Here is an 11643-nt window from a genome sequence, read left to right on the forward strand (position 1 = left end):
CAGTCACAGGACCATGTGGGTGTCAGCAGGCAGGCCTCACGTGCCCAGGCCCTGTCTCACTGGCTGGACAGAGCCCGAGGACAGGATAAAAGGGCACTGGGGCAGGGCCGCTCATCCACTGCCCTCCCGAGGTGCTGACAGACCCACTGCTTCCCGTGTGCCTGGTAAGAGTCCCCTGGGTACCACAGCAGGGCCTTCCCCAGAGGGAGGAAGGCCAGACAGGGGCAGGCGGCAGAACCCTGACGCACTACAGCCTCGTGGACATGGGGAGGGAGGCCTTAGGAAGACTGAGGGAGGGTGTGCGCAGGGGACAGGACCAACTGGGACTAGGGTAGGTGGATGGCTCTGCCTTTGTGCTGCACCAAGTTGAGCTCAGCTGGCTGGGCTGTCCAGGCAGAGCGAACAGAAGCACGGACCCTCTGGCTGCACTAGAACAGTTTTCACGAGGGGATGCGACCTTGCAGAGTAGCATCACCACCCTCCCTGCAAGGATGAGCTGGGGATAGTGGTTCTCAGCCAACAGAGAAAGAGCTCATCAGGGTGCCATGGGCTGACCACAGCCCACATCTCTCTGGGTCCGAACTGGAAGTGGGTCTCTGTTTAAGAAGCCAGACACAAGCTGGGAATCACTGGGCCAAGGCATTTAGTGTGAGGTCCTGGGATGTTGACAATGGCAGAGCATCAGCCGGGAGCGGGATACGTGAGCTCAGGCTCCGCACTTGTGCAAACGGACTGTTCGTCAGCCTCTCCAGTAAGAAAGTAAGCAGGGTGGACAGCCAGCCTCCCAGGCCATTTACAGTCTGTGCAAGTGTCTACAGAGCAAAATCACATAGGAAGTGGCAATGCTTAATTTCCTTCCTTCAAGCGAACATTTACTTTCTGAACTGGGCTACAGACTGGACAGTTTACACGGTTCTTGTTATGGGAGAGATTATGGGAGTTTCAGGTTCCTGTTAAGGGCGAGATTACCTCCTTCACTTATTAGGCATGTCATTATGGCAGGTATTTTCTTACTGATTTTTCCCAGTTTCCTTCTTTGTAAAAGATAAAATAATCCCTGCCAAACTTCAATAGACATTGTGAGACTCAAAGGAAATGGTGTGAGAGCTCATGGGTAACTACTGCAAATCATGAAACTTTGAGTGTGGAATTACCAGGACTTCACGGAACAGACACCAAAACCGAGGGACAAGAACTCCTGCTGAGAGCACGGGAGGGAGGGGGCAGGGTGTCCCCCGTGTGCCGGGTCTGACCTGCTGTCTGCCTCTCCCTCAGCTCCGGAACCCTGACCGCCCAGATGTCCTGCCAGCAGAGCCAGCAGCAGTGCCAGCCCCCTCCCAAGTGTCCTGCCCCTAAATGCCCCCCAAAGTGTCCCCCAAAGTGCCCTCCAGCCTCTTCCTGCTGTAGTGTCAGCTCTGGGGGCTGCTGTGGCCCCAGCTCTGGGGACTGCTGTGGCCCCAGCCTAGGGAGCTGCTGTGGCCCCAGCTCTGGGGGCTGCTGTGGCCCCAGCTCCGGGGCTGGCGGCTGCTTCCTGGGCCACCACAGGCACCACAGAGCCCACTGCCACCGCAGGCACCACAAACCTGCTGACTGCTGCAGCCAGCCCTCGGGGGGCTCCAGCTGCTGCGGAGGGGGCGTGGGTCAGTCCTCCGGAGGCTGCTGCTGAAGCGGACCTGCGCCAACCAGAGCAGACTTGGGGCAGCAAATGGACAGACACTTTCTCTTCCTGCTCTCCCTGGTCTTGCCTATGGTCCTGAGATGTCCCAGGGAAGGTTCTGAGCTCTGTGCTCAAAGTTTCATCTTCCCTGGGCTTCAGAAGCTTAGATCATCTCCCAAAATCTATGTGCTGATATCTGACACCCACTGCGTTGTCTGCCCTGGGATCCCCAGCCCACAGAGCCCAGTGCACTGCCCAGATAATCTGCTAGCAGTGGGCGGCCTCCAGTGAAACAATAAAAGAAGTGTGCCCACAGTTTTGCTTCTTGCCTGCCTATGTCCCAATATTCTTTCCACTGGTCTCCATTCTCTTGCCACCTAGAAACCCTGGGAATGAAGTATGTGTTAGTCACATGCTGGCACTGGGGTTGGGGAAGGGAAATGGCTCTGCCTCCAGCTGCCTCTCATGAGCACAGTGCCTTGGACCTGATTTTCCTCAGGGTCAGCCCCATCCGTCCTTCCATTCTGTGATACAGGCCCAACGCACCTTCAAATTTCTTTCTCCTCAGGCAAAAAAATTGTTTAGAAAACTATGCACAAAATTTCTGCAAGTAGACCATGAATATTACTTCATTCTAACTAGAAATATTCATATAACATGTGACAGATCATAAGAATTTGAAATGCCTGTAAAAGGAATCAGGGACTTAAAAAAAATCAGTCACCACTCCCTTTCCTATTCCTAAGCCCCAAGTCCAATATTTCAGGTGGAATATTTCATCTCCTTATTTTGTAAAGAAGTCGATTTTTCATCAAAATATTCTCAATGACAAATTTCACATGAGATTTAGTCATAGTTTTACTTTTAGTTTATTATGCTTTGAAAGTCTTATTATAAATTGGGTAGCAGCCAAATACCTTGAATTTATATTTGAGTCCATAAAAATATCCAGGTGTGCTGTGCAGCAGAAGCCCTGGAACCGTGCAGTTCACACCTCACAGCTCCCTTGATTAATGTGACTTCTAGGTGTCTCTTTAGTGTCTTTAGTCTGTCACTCAAAATTTTAAGTCCCTTGAGGGGTGTCTTATATGCTGACCCTTGGCATATGGCCCCTCTTGTGCTATTCCAGGAAGCTGGAAGTAGGACATGTGCCCTTTGGTCTCAATAAGAGGCGCACAAACCCTGCACATACTGAGGATTCCTCCACAAGACTCAGTGAGCATGTGATGAGTGTGGAGTCGGCCGTGGCTGAAGTGACACAACCACCAGGCCATCTAAACAGGAATTCCCAGACAGAGGATCTTGTACCCCTGAGAAGCGTGATGTGTCCATGGGGACCAGGTGCATCTAAGGTCCAGGGCTCTCACCCCTCAGACTGTATGCTGCCTAAGGACAGGTGCTATGTGCGTATCTCAGGCCAGATTTCCTTGAAAAGCGGAGATTATTTCCTTCCAAAGCCATGAATATTTTGTTGTGTATTTTCTTCTAGGAGTTTTTCACTTTTAGAACCTTGCTAGTGGATGTGTAGCTGGCCCACTTCCATTTGTTGAAAAGATTGTTGTTTCCTCAATGAAATATCATGACACCTTGTCAAAAATCAATTGCTCATACATTGATGGGTTTATTTCTGGGCTCTCAAATTTTTCCATTGATCTGATCCAATTAGATTCACCTCTGCAGAGTTAGTCTTTGAGGCAAGTTTTGGGGGTTTGTTCTGAACCCAAGAGGGAACAATTTAACCCTCACTTTCCTTGGTTTCCCCAGTGAACCAGCTGCCTGTGGGTTAACATATTGCTCTCAAGGACCAACAACCTCTTCTTGTTTTCTTAAGAAGGGCTAAGAGATCTTCTGGCGGTAGGTTTTTCCTCCAAGTAAGACTGTAGCCAAGTCACTAATTGTCCTGACTTGTAGCCAAAAATATAGTATTATGATGACTGGCTTGTTAACCTAGACAAGCATCTAAATGCTTGGTTTCAATATCAGTAGAATAAATTGTCAGCAAGGATGGACTTAATGTTCCATTGTCCTTTTGTTCTTTTTTTCAAAAAACTTTTTTTTTTAATATTTTCTTCATCAAAGAGGTCAGTCTCTTCTGTGCCCCCCTGTCTCCAGCTCACTTGGGTAGGGAACCTGTGGTGGGAGGGGCAGTGCCACACAAGAAGATGAGAAGTCTCCACCCCAGTACAGTGTCCTGCTTATAAGCAAGAATGTCACACCAGGTGACAAGAGCAGGACTGGGTTCTGAAATAAGAATTACCTGTCATGGGAGTCATGACACAAATTTCCCAAATACTCCCTCCAAACTAAGTTCCTTGGCACCTTGTAAGTAAAATATCATAGTATTCAGGAAATGTAGTCGAGGTGTCCACTGTGCAATGGAGAAATGCTACCTCTCTGTAAGTGTCTGATTATGTCATGCCTGAGTTCATATCCATCTGAAATTAATCAAATCAGGACATAACATTTAGAAAGCATTTTGTAAACTGTATTTTTTTTTCAAATATTGGTGACAGGGATTTTTTTAAATCTAATAATTAGTATGTGCAGTGAGCTATCATGTACACTGAAAGTGAACAGAAGATATGTGAGACATAGCCCCACACTTGAATGTCTATAATTTCACATTTTTAAAAACTGTGTGTGATAATAAATTATATGTATGCAAGCATTACATACTCTGGAAGATTTTCTCTTGTCAGGAAATTTACAGATAAATAAGATTATACTGATCAAAGACCTGAATGTAAGTCATGAAACCATAAAACTCTTAGAAAAAAACATAGGCAAAAATCTCATGGACATAAACATGAGCGACTTCTTCATGAACATATCTCCCCAGGCAAGGGAAACAAAAGCAAAAATGAACAAGTGGGACTATATCAAGATAAAAAGCTTCTGTACAGCAAAGGACACCATCAATAGAACAAAAAGGTATCCCACACTATGGGAGAATATATTCATAAATGACAGATCCGATAAAGGGTTGACATCCAAAATATATAAAGAGCTCACACACCTCAACAAACAAAAAGCAAATAATCCAATTAAAAAATGGGCAGAGGACCTGAATAGACAGTTCTCTAAAGAAGAAATTCAGATGGCCAACAGACACATGAAAAGATGCTCCACATCGCTAGTCATCAGAGAAATACAAATTAAAACCACAATGAGATATCACCTCACACCAGTAAGGATCACCATCATCGAAAAGACAAACAACAACAAATGTTGGCGAGGATGCGGAGAAAGGGGAACCCTCCTACACTGCTGGTGGGAATGTAAGCTAGTTCAACCATTGTGGAAACCAGTTTGGAGGTTCCTCAAAATGCTCAAAATAGACTTACCATTTGACCCAGGAATTCCACTTGTAGGAATTTACCCTAAGAATGCAGCACTCCAGGTTGAAAAAGACAGATGCACCCCTATGTTTATCACTGCACTATTTACAATGGCTAAGATATGGAAGCAACCTAAATATCCATCAGTAGAAGAATGGATAAAGAAGATGTGGTACATATACACTATGGAATATTACTCAGCCATAAGAAAAAAACAGATCCTACCATTTGCAACAATATGGATGGAGCTAGAGGGTATTATGCTCAGTGAAATAAGCCAGACGGAGAAAGACAAGTACCAAATGAGTTCACTCATATATGGAGTATAAGAACAAAGGAAAACTGAAGGAACAAAACAGCAGCAGAATCACAGAACCCATGAATGGACTAATAGTTACCAAAGGGAAAGGGACTGGGGAGGATGGGTGGGAAGGGAGGGACAAGGGTGGGGAAAAAGAAAGGGGGCATTATGATTAGCATGTATAGTGTGGGGGGGGCACGGGGAGGGCTGTGCAACACAGAGCAGACAAGTAGTGACTCTACAGCATCTTACTACACTGATGGACAGTGACTATGAAGGGGTATGTGGGGGGGGACTTGGTGAAGGGGGGAGCCTAGTAAACATAATGTTCTTCATGTAATTGTAGATTAATGACACCAAAATAAAAAAATTAATTTAAAAAAATTAATAAATAAATAATAAAAAATTTTAAAAATTTAAAAAAGATTATACTGGTCCTTGGAAGACAAATTTTTCCAAAGGTAAAGAGAAGAAGGTAGAAGATGTCAGAAGAGGAACCAGCACAAGAATGAAAGAACGAAAAAAAAGAACAAAAGAATGAAAGAAACAAGGGCGGGAAGGAGGGAAGGAAGGAGGGAGTGAGGGAGGCAATCCATTGCTCAGAGAAACATCACAAATGGGGATTAGCAATGAGAAGGGATGGGTGACTCCCAGGGATAAGGCTCCTGTCCCCAGACCAGAAGGGGTGCTAATAGTGGAAGCCACATCATTCAAAATATTTTCCTTCTAATTTGGTACATTTAAGCTGACTAGTTCCATTCTCAGCCCATAACCAGCATTCGCCTGCCTGTCTGCCCACCGTTCAGTTACTGTCTTGTGTCATCTATCGATGTGCCTATAGAATCTCTAGAGTGAAAGCTCTGAAGCATGAAATGACAATTTTATTGCCTCTTGTATCCAATACCTAGTAGGTGCTCAATGAATATTGAATGATAAGATGATGCTCGTAGATACAACCCACACCAGGAAGTCTAACTGGAGGTCAGAGCAGCTCAGGGGCCTCCAGACGCTCACAGTGGGGAGAGGGTGGGGCTGGACCCTTCCCCTGAAGGCGCCAGTCCTGGAGGAGCTGGGCCCACACCACCCTGTATGTGATGGGATTCATTGTACTGATAGTGGCTGGACCCAGAGGCTTCTGTGTGCAGCAGTATGAGGGGCGGTTGGGGGCTGGAGAGGAAGCGGCATGCTTAGCTCGCCTGGCCCTACGCAGGGCCTCCAGAAAGACCCCTCAGCCCTCAGGCAGGGCCCGTGGGGGATAGTAGTTGACAGTGTTGTGTGGGGTCTAGGAACACAGGTCTCGGTGGGAAAGAAATGCTGTATGTGGCGACCAGAGTCGTTTTGCCCTTCCACTAGTGCTTAGTGGACTGGACACTTTATGAGAAGCAGGCAGGTCATTTCTGCTGCCTGGGGGTAAGAGAAGAGGAAGCGAGAAAGAAGGGGGGGAGAAGAAGGAAGTAAGGGGAGTGGATCTGACCCCAAGGCCGCTAAGCCAGGCACTCTCTCCAGGTCCTGTCCTAAGCAGGTGAGACAGGCTTCCGGCATCTCCCCACTGCAGTTTCAGTCACAAGGGCCTTCCTCTCCCTTCCTCCAAACTGCCTGTCAAAGCCTCCCCCCGGGGGCCTTCCGGGATAAAGCAGTAAGCCCTGATGACCCGATCCTGCCCGGTGTGGGGCTCCAGCAGCTGCTCCTCCTCTGGCCTTGTCCTGTTCTCCGCCCTGGTTAGGTTCTCATCTCCCCTCTCGCGTCCCAACCCCGCATATCCGTATATGAGCAGAAGGCTCGGAGGGTGGCCCTTCTGCTGTCAGGGTGGCCTTCTGGTGGCTCACCTCTCTCACTTGCTCAGCCACTTCCTGAGTCCCTACTGTGTGCCAGGCACTGGGCAGACAAGACACAGGCCTGACCTTCAGGGAGTCTCATCAGCACCTTTCTACTGAGCCGGACACGTGAGCAGCAGGTCCGGGAGGGAAGCATCTGGAAGTGAGGGCTGCGCTCAGACCACAGTGTTCCCACAGTCACAGCCAACTTTGCTGACACCAACTTTCATGGCAAATGCAGGAAATCTCTTCACTCTGCAGAAAGCTCTTCTAAGAGGTCTTTTGATAATTACATAAACAGCTTCCCTCTGTGTTTAAAAAATAGCAGGGTTTATCCATGTTTACCCTCCACTATTCCCAGCCTGTTTTGTAAAGTGAAGTCCACCCACAGATGGCTCTGTATTACTTAGGAAAGGCCTTCACTGAGATCTGATCCACGGAACAAAAATGAGTGGGATTTTGTTTTCCTCCTATTTTGTGTTCTTCCAGAACACAAGGTCTATTCTAATGGCACATACGTTGTTTCATTCAACAAACATTAATGAGCCTCTTCTTCATGTCAGGCCTTAGGAATGCAGAAGTGATAAATAGGAGGTCCTGTCATTGAAGAACTGTCTGACAGAGGAGATAGGAAAAGAATTTAGGTCACCTTGGCCATGAGCAGCTAAAAGGTCACGAGATAAGAGGTATCTCTGGAGCTCAGAGCATGGAGGACTGGGATGTGGCTGGACCAGGTGAGTCTCCATGGAGGCAGGGGAGCCAGGCTGAATAATACAGTCCTGGTGATGGGGAGGGGTGACAAAGGATGGTGTCCCTCAGACTTGGGTGGCGTTGGATGTCATCCTCCCCCACAATCCCAGGTAGGGACTCACAGCAGTCACACCCCATGCAGCCCCCAGAGATGTGATCTGGGCCCAGCCAGTGTCCCCACCTCCACTCAGGCCAATCCAAGGGCCTCGCCTTCTGGTCACTCCATGGGAATCCCTTTGACACACATCCCCGCACGTGAGCTGAGGAATCCAGCCCTGGAATTGTGAAACATCCGGAAAAATAATCTGCTCTGTGGCTGCCCTCCAGTAACATGTAGCCTGAAGGCTCCAGTGGAAGGGTGTATAAAGGCTCTTCCTTCCTGGCCGCACGAGACCTCCCGACTCCTGGGATGGCTTGTCCACACATCCTCCTCTAGGGTGAGGCTTCTCCTGGGTGGGAGACGCTTGGATGTCTCTCACTCGCCCTGATCTCTCCTCTTGTCTTTTCTTGGGGAGTAGGTAAGCCAGGTCGGGAGGTTTGGGGCAGGGAGAAGGGAAGGGAACAGTTCTCTGCAAAAGCCCTCAAGGGATCTAACAATGGGGAAATCACAGGGGCTAGAGGGCTGGCAAAGCGGAGAAGGTAAACACAGGCTTAGGAATCTTGGGCAAAGCAAGAATGAGTGAAGAAAGAGAGGGGACTCACTGGTCCTTGATGCATGACCGGGTGGACGGCCCGCTCAACTAGCTGAAGTTCATTCTTCTTGTTCAAGAAGAGTGATTTACTAACTTGCTTGTTAACTAGTGGGTCCCCTGGCGGGAATTCCCACCATGATTTACTCCCAAATGTTTAGCCCCTACAAATCCACTTTTCTGCACCTGGGGTGGGTCTTAGCAGGTAGAAAATGCTAGGCTCTGCTTTGGCAGTCCAGCTCACGGAGAAGAGAAACAGAATCCAAGCCCTGGTCTCAACAGATGCTCTTCCCTTGCAGCTTCGACTTGCTGGCCCGCTGATGTCGCAGCAGGAGCGGAGATCCTGGGGGCCTCCGGGGGCTCCCAGGCGCTGCCCTGCCCCGGACCCCTCCCTGGCTCGCCGCTCCGCCCCCTGCTGCCCTCCCCACCCAGGGGGCTGTGCGTCTGGCCCCCAGGAGCCCCGGGATCAGGGCCGGGAGGGCACCGGGAGGACCGGCCGCAGGCCCCGCTGGCTCGGCTGCGGCGTGGTCTACCGCATCAGAGAGAAGGAGTGCTAAGGCGCCCGGCCCGGGGAGAGGCGGGGGTGCGGCCGCTCCGGCCCCCCAAGGCCCGTGCTCCGTGCCGGGAAGCTCAGGCCGCCGCCCTCCCCTTGGGGCTGGGAAGCTCTTCCTGGTCCCCGCGCCGAGGAGGCAAGACCGGCCTGACTGCGCTTCTGCTTCCGTCTCCCACCCACGCTGCAGCTCAGCCGCACGCAGCTGCTTCCTTTGGAGCCGCGGCCGCCGTGACCCCCCACATTTCGGAGAGATGGATGGCTTGGGATTTACGTCTGCGTTCCCGGCATCCTCGCAGACACGCCCTGTCATCCCATGACCCTGGCAGCCAAGGCTGCGCTGTAATAAACACCCACTGAGCCCTGCCGTGCGCTGGGCTCCGTGCTCACAGGTGTAAGTAGACTGGTTTCTGCTCTAGAAAAGCTTACAGTCTGGTGGGAGAAGCAGTGTACTCGAGATTCAAACTCTAGATATGCCGACTAATTCATATAATTCTTAACCAACTGACATGCTTTTCTTTGTCTCACTTCGTGTTCAAAGGAACTTGAAGGAGAAAAAGCACCAGAGGTCCAGGACGCCTGAAAGTGTAGATGAAAGGTTCCCAGGACCGTGCGTGGGAGGAGAAGCCTGAACCAGCACAGGCTCCCTGGGAGGGGAGGACGGGCTTCCTGGGCCAGGCAGCACTTCGGGGCCGTGGAGGACAGGCGGGATTAGTGCTGGGCGGGCAGGGAAGGGGAAGGCTTCCAGGTGAAAGGCGCAGCACCGACTGCGCCCCTAAGCCATGGGTGTCGGGTGGCTGGCGGCCAGGCGTGAGAAGACGATGTGGGACAGTTCATGACTCCAGTCCCTCATGGTACTGTGAGCCACTGGATTACAGAACGTGAGATATAAAACCCCAGCTACCGAAGCACTGTCCGCTGCACACAGTCTGGGCCCAGGCTCAAGGTCTGTCAGCCTGGGTTTGGGGTACCTGAGGTAAGGTGTAGGGGCCAGTGGGTCCAACTATGCTGCATGTCGATATAAGTTCCATGTAAAATTTTTAATGATTCTCATTTTCTCGGGGACACTGAAAATATATTTTTTTAACCAAATACCCAACCCAGTAGGTCATATTGGCCAGCCAGGTTCAGAGCAATCAGCCTATATTCCAATACCGGGGCCACCTATTTGCAGACCTTAGCAGTCCTCCCACCCCTACAAGTATACAGATATATCATAATCTTGTATAATTATAATTCTAAATGTGTAAATTTTCTCATTAAATAAATGATGACTATTTGTGTAAATACGTGTTAATGTTGATAAGCAAAAGGAAGATGATTATGACCAGCCAAAAATCTCATCACCTAGAAATAACCACTAATGACAATTTCATGGTTATATTTCTAAATCTTACAGAAATCACAAAATGGGATCATTTCAGAATATTTTAGAACCCACTTTTTTATTGAACAATACCATGGTCAACACTCTTCCATGCTAGAAAATGCCACTTACACTCCTATACTCTCTGACAGGGGAGCAGACTCTCACCGGCGATTATTCTTAGTAATTTCCCAAAGATAAACTTTTAGAATTGGAATCCTGGCATTGTCAAAGACTATGAAATTTTGTTTTCAGACTTTCCAGGAAGATTGTATTTTAGAAGCAATTAAAATGCCTCCATTTAAGAAAATCATTTTTGGGAGAGGAATTTCTTTGTTCAAGAGTAAGAATGAATGCTACATTTAAAAATTATTCAACTAAAGGAAAAATCCACTTTGTGAACAGAAAAACTTTCTGAGAAATTTGTTATCTACCTTTTATACTGTCATGAAATCTGTACTCTTAAAAAATTGTTTGATGATTTCTCCTTTGGAGGGAAAAGGGAGCTATTTATTGCACAAAGCAACGTCATGAATTTTGACATACCATTGCTTGAACTTCCATATTTTTCAGATAAGGTTTTAAATATCCTTGACTTTAGATATTCAGTTATGTTTTTGTGAGAGACTTCCAGGAAAGAAATATCTGTTTTTCTCTAAGAAAAAATAAAAAATACCAATGTTTGGTTGATTGTATAAAGCTTACTTGTCTAAGAATATCTTTTTTTCTATTTTCCATTTCTCTTTTTTATTCACCAAATAACAAAATTTTTAAAGTTTTGACCAAAACAAATTTTCTTTGACAGAGTACTAGTATTTTTGACCTATTCAGAATTCCTAGTCAGTAGATTCCCTGGACTAACTGCTCAGCTCACATACTATTGCATAGATACACTGTGTAGTCTTAATCAAACCGACTTTGGAAATTTACTACTTTGAAAATAAGCTAGTGATTTAATCATTGTTTCTCTCCAGGAAGGTCTGCATTTCATATTTTCACATTTTCTAAATATGTCTGTACATAAGAAATACCAATATTATGAATTGATATTTCATAATGAACCACACTTTTTAGTGTGGTTTTAGTATGGCTCCAGTTCAGTATTGCCCATACATTGTACCTTTGTTTTATTGTAGTAAGTAATGAAAAATGTGGACTTCACTTTTTGTGTAAAATGT

At 47.7% G+C, this 11643-nt stretch overlaps 2 long non-coding RNA genes across 3 annotated transcripts; both read left to right on the top strand.

Moving 5' to 3' along the window:
* The first annotated feature begins 47 nt into the window (after positions 1-47).
* Positions 48-1972, top strand: LOC118973465 (uncharacterized). The gene is made up of 2 exons (XR_005062824.2): positions 48-164; positions 1276-1972. It is a non-coding gene; the product is annotated as an uncharacterized lncRNA (long non-coding RNA).
* A 6195-nt stretch (positions 1973-8167) lies between these two features.
* LOC108399388 (uncharacterized) lies at positions 8168-11165 on the top strand. Of its 2 annotated transcripts, none has more exons than XR_001853634.3 (2): positions 8168-8378; positions 8849-11165. It is a non-coding gene; the product is annotated as an uncharacterized lncRNA (long non-coding RNA). The 2 variants fall into 2 exon arrangements; XR_012125299.1 differs by having other exon boundaries at positions 8168-8297.
* Positions 11166-11643: the final 478 nt, after the last annotated feature.

This window comes from Manis javanica, chromosome 14 (assembly GCF_040802235.1).
Source record: "Manis javanica isolate MJ-LG chromosome 14, MJ_LKY, whole genome shotgun sequence".
NCBI lineage: Eukaryota > Metazoa > Chordata > Mammalia > Pholidota > Manidae > Manis > Manis javanica.